The sequence below is a fragment of the Cebus imitator genome, unplaced genomic scaffold (assembly GCF_001604975.1).
Source record: "Cebus imitator isolate Cc_AM_T3 unplaced genomic scaffold, Cebus_imitator-1.0 Scaffold252, whole genome shotgun sequence".
In the NCBI taxonomy this organism is placed as follows: domain Eukaryota; kingdom Metazoa; phylum Chordata; class Mammalia; order Primates; family Cebidae; genus Cebus; species Cebus imitator.
In genome coordinates this window covers 736,150-741,796 of record NW_016107567.1, presented here as the reverse complement: position 1 = coordinate 741,796, position 5,647 = coordinate 736,150, and the positions used below count along the sequence as shown (strand labels likewise).

Genomic DNA, 5,647 nt, shown 5'->3' with positions numbered 1-5,647 from the left:
TTAAATCTAGGACTAAAACAAACACATAGTTAATAAATATCCTCGGGCAACCGGAAAGCTTATTTCATATATGAGAATGTGTTCTAAGTAGACATTCTTTTAAAAGTTGCTCATAGAAGAACTCTATCATTCCCAATTGTTGAACCATTAAAACCATTACATGGCAATATCATATTTTAGATGTTTATTGTAAGTTTTCCATCTTAACATATAGCATAACTTTGGGCAATTATGTAAATGTGGATGTTTCACTTCCGGTAATAAAATGTAAAATGTGAAATGTGTTTAACCATGTTGGATCATTTTCATGTAGTGAATAAACAGTGAACTTCTGTTTCCAAATTGCTCACTATTTAAAACTCAGTGTAACTCTTCATTTTTCAGATTTATCTTGCTCATTCTTTGTTAATTAAGAAATGCTAAAAAAATCAATCTCTGTTCAAACTCATTTTGGAGTTAATAGGCTCCCATATAGCAGCTTACTGTCTAATTACTCCATGTATGTGTTACCTGGCCTGTGTTCCATTAGTAAACATTTAAAATTTTAACAGGGTAATTTGTTCATATTACAATACAATCTTTACTTCTTTTCACCTGAAGCATATTCAACATGGGTCAGAGATTAATGAAAGTCAAGAATAACATCAATAGTGAGGTTAACTTCAGCTAAGCCGCAGAATCTGAGGTCCAGGATCATGTGCCTTTTGTTAGCTTATTTTTCATACCTGTGTATCGGGGTTATAGAAAAATTATAATTTTAATTGATTATAAAATTGACCATGGTAAGTACCTGTCCCATTTTTAGCTTCTTCTCTAAAAACCTAAAACACTCTAAATTTGCTGTACTTTAACCAGGTAACCTCCCTGGCATTCACCAAAGTTGCCAGTGGTCTGTCTTCCTACATATCTAGCACTAAGATATAATAGATGCGATATCAATATTGAATGAATAAATGAATGAAAATATCCTGTTTATTTAGTGCAACATACTGTCTGAAATAGAAGTCTTAATGTATACATAATTGTGATTTTGAAAAAGTCTTTTTTTTTTTAAGATGGGGTTTCACCGTGATGGCCAGGCTGGTCTTGAACTCCTGACCTCAGGTGATCCACGCACCTCAGCCTCCCAAAGTGTTAGGATTACAGGTGTGAGCCACCGCACCCGGTGCCTGGCACTTTTTAACTTTTCAATTAAACTTTTTAATTAAAAAATTAAATAAAAACCTTGTAATTCTAAATTTGAATAAAATGAACTTAATGATTTTTTTCTCCTAAAAAGAAAATGTTTGAGCTCTGTCCACTAAAAAGGCTTAGAAACCATAACCAATTTAGTAGCAATTAGCATCTCTCATACCTAGGCTGTGGCTTGTAAATGCCATTTTCTGTTAAAGGTAATCAGAAACCCAGGATCCTGATAGAAATGGCTGATTCTCAGTCTGGGACAAAAATATGTAAGATGGGCTAGACACGGTGGCTCACACCTGTAATCTTAGCACTTTGGGAGGCCGAGGCAGGCAGATCATCTGAGGTCAGGAGTTTAAGACCAGTCTGGCCAACATTGCAAAACGCTGTCTCTACTAAAAATACAAAAATTAGCCAGGCGTGGTGGTGTGCACCTGTAGTCCCAGCTACTTGGGAGGCTGAGGCAGGAGAATGGCTTCAATCTGGGAGGTGGAGGTTGCAGTGAACGAAGATCATGCCACTGCACTCTAGCCTGAGTAACAAAGTGAGATTCCATCTCAAAAAAAAAAAAAAAAAAAAAATAAAATGAAATAAATAATTAAAGAGAAAATTTATTATTTATTATTATTATTTTTTTGAGATAGACTCTCACTCTTGTCACCCAGGCTGGAGTGCAGTGGCACGATCTNGCCTCCCAAAGTGCTGGGATTACAGGCTTGAGCCACCGCGCCCGGCGAAAATATCCTGTTTAAAAGGCCAAACAATTCCTTCCTAAAATCCCCAAATTCATTTAGTCCAGTCCTCTTTGTTTCTCCTGAATGATTTTTGGTACCTGAGTGATGTGTTAATATTTATTCTGAAAACAAGATGTTATTTCTATCTTTATTACTTTCTGACAGCTTTCTCAAACATTTGCTCCAATGTTTTCTCCTCCTCATTATATTTTTCCAGCACCCCACTTTCTTGGGTCTTGAATTGTCCATCCTCTCAGTACTATACTTAACCTGAAGACAAATCACTGTCCCATTTCCTATCACATGGAAAAAAAACCCTGCTCAGAAATAACACACTCTGCGTTTTCATTTATCCCCACAGTTTCACACGTGTAGCAATTTTATGTCCAAAATATTAGAAATTCTCTTTGAAGAGAGAAACATTTAAAATGTGATTAAATCATTTTATTAATCCACTTTACACTCAGATTCTTCTTTTCTAAAATCAGAAAGATCACATGAAAATTTTAAATTATAAAATATTACATTTCATCCACTTTATTAATCTGTAAGTGACACTGATCAAAATAATACATTTTATTTTTAGTGTTTTATAATGTAGGCTTGATTATCTCTCTTTCAAAGTGAATGTGCAAATGTCACCCTTTTATTTTTTTCAAGAAAATTGCAATCATCATTATCAACCAAAAAGAAAGATTATGGTTTCAACTAGTAAGGGTTGTTTTTTTGTTTGTTTGTTTGTTTGTTTTGCTGCCCATAACACTGCTTGCCCTATAGTTACCAAAAACTCTGATTAATCTGAGTTTTATCTAGTTTTAAATCTAGATATTTATCTAGAGCCAAGGGGTCACACCTAGTTTGGCAGTCTCTGAAAAAACAATTCCCAATACATCTGTTTCAGCATCTTTTATGCTAAATTATTATTGAGAGTAAAATTAAATAGAATTAACCATTTAGTTTCCAGAAGCATGAGGAACCTTCTCCTCCTCCCACCCCTGCAAATGCGTATTCATGTACCCCAGACCTGGCCTGAAAGCCGTGGGGATTCACACACCCTCTGAAGTTCATCCTCCAAACAGATTTTTTTTTAATCCCAGCTTTAGTTAGAAGGTAACAAAACATAAGACAATGGTGCAAAACTTGTGATTGGGAACTATGTCAAGCTGTATGGAGAATTTTAGAAACTTCTGTTGTTTGACTCAATGGACTCATTCTTTCAACAAAAAAATTTTAAGCCATTACTATGGACTAGAGAGATTCAGGGATATAGCAGTGAACAAAATTATCAACTGCTTTCACAGAATTTACATCAAAGATAAAAAAGATTAAGATATCTAAAAGAAAAGTCTGAAATAAATTAATAAAATCATGGTAAGAATCACAGGTGCTATGGTGGGCAAAGAAATAGACAAAGAGATTTGATCAGGCAGAATTATGATGGCTTTCCATGGAGAAGGACCTAAGGTTGAAATGTCTCTGAGGAGCACGGCCACAAGCAGCAGCACTAAAATGTTCATGCAGGTTTAGTAGTTGGCTTCTTCAGAGAGGAATGAGTGGGATATTAAAGGAATGCTGTCTTTATCCGAGTTTCTTCTTCAGGGACTGAAAAATGCCAACTTTACCCTCAGTCCTCAGGGTTTAAATACTGTCTCTAAAATCTTTGTCTTAAAGGAGGTAGGGACATTTTTTCCATGGCAATGTAAATTCACTCTTAAATAATAAAAGTTTGTCAGTATTTATCAAAAGCCTTAAAATTCTAAGAATTCATCAACTCTCATATTTGTGTAAGAGTGTTTGTTGTTGCTGTGTTTATCTCAACAAAGGAGAGGTAACAGCCAAACTCCATCAACAGCCCACTATATCAAATTTTATGTGTTTATACTTTGTTTACTATGTGGTCACAAAAACAACGTGAGTTAGACTTGTGTGTCCTAAACTGAAAGAAGCTCAAAAATACATCTTTAAAAATTTCAAAATAAAGGTACAGAATAGTGTGTGTGTATATATATATATATATATATATATATATATATCCATTTGTATAAAAAGAAAAGGATATACTCCATGTATATGCTTGCATAGAATATTTCCAGAGAGCAATAAAAGAGATACACAGCAGTGGTTGCCAACAGAGAGAAGCAGGAGGCTCAGGTGGAAGACGAACATATTTTTTATTATGTACTATTTGGAATTTTACAATGGACATACATTCCTTTTTGTAATAAAAATAAGCTAGAGCCAAAAGTGACTAGGGTTTTTTTAATGCATATGTTTGACTTGGAGATTCTAAGATGCTTTCAAAAAAAATTTTGGATGAGAAACATATATATTATAAGGATTCCCTATTAATTTAATACAGCAAAAATGGGAAGCAATTCACATATCTGACAGTAGGAGACTGTGTAAATAAATGATAGTTTAGCCATAAAGTGCAGTGCTTTCCAGACACAAAGAAAAATGTTATGGAAATACATTTACTGACATGAAACATTTTAATTAAATATTGTTCAAATTGAAAAAGCAAGTAATACATGTTATGTCTATATATATGTATGTGTGTGTGTACATATGTGAGTATATGTGCATATGTGTGGGGTTAATGGTGAAGAGACTTTGAAAACATTTTATTCTCTTATGAATGATTATCTGTATTTTCTCTGTATTTTATAGCAAGGAATTTTCACTTACACATATGTTTGATTAATGAAAGTAAAAAGGAGAAGCATAGTATAATACATCTCCCATTAGAAAAATTGCATAAATAAACATACCTGCATTGTTTGGTTCTGGAATCAACAGATAATCTTTGGATAGCAAAGTTCAGGATACCAAGGAAAGGAATTAAAGATAGACAAGATGTGACCAAGCATTACTTAAGGACATGGGGCATAGCCCAAGGTGGGCACCTATATATATAGCAAAAGGTCTTAAGCCACAGGGCCAGTGTGTGGTCACTGGCAACTCTGGTAGGAGTGAAAGAGAATTAGATACAGGCGTCACCAAGAAAAGGGAGGGCTCCAGAAGGGTTCTGAAAGTGCTCAGTAAGTTTTGCCTTGGCTGGCCTCAAATATCACCAAGTAGGAGCAGCATGAAAAAAATCAGGCTTATAATATAGTTTGGCTGTGTCCCACCCCCCAAATCTCATCTTGAATTGTAGCTTTTATAATTCCCACATGTTGTGGAAGGGAGCTGGTGGGAGGTAATTGAATCATGGGTGGTGGTTTTTTCCATACTGTTCTTGTGATAGTGAAAAAGTCTCCTGAGATCTGATGGTTTCATAAAGGGGTTCTCTCCTCCACACACTCTCTTGCCTGCTGCCATGTAAGATGTGACTTTGCTCCTCATTCACCTTCCACCATGATTGTGAGGCCTCTCCAGCTATGTGGAATTGTGAGTCAATTAAACCTCTTTCCTTTATAAATAAGTCAGTCTTGGTTATGTCTTTATTAGCAGCATAGGAACAGACTAACACAGTTTTCTTTATGCTTACATGGAGGTTCAGGGGACCTGTGAGTTGTTTTACCTGAAATGAGATCTCTTCATTGAGTTTGTTATACAATTACAACATAAATGGCATATTTTTTCCTGAGAGCAAAAGCTAAGTTGAAAACTTAATTTTTGACCTGAAAAGAATGCAAAAAAAAAAAAAAACTATTTCCTTTAAAAGTTATCTTGTTTGACAGACACATATATCTAAACTCCAGCAAATTTATGTAAATTTGCTATTTGGA

The 5,647-nt window shown here is 34.8% G+C and overlaps 1 pseudogene; it reads left to right on the top strand.

Moving 5' to 3' along the window:
• Positions 1–4,797: 4,797 nt before the first annotated feature.
• The window catches only part of LOC108282820, a 4,515-nt pseudogene continuing 3,665 nt past the window's right edge, over positions 4,798–5,647 (top strand).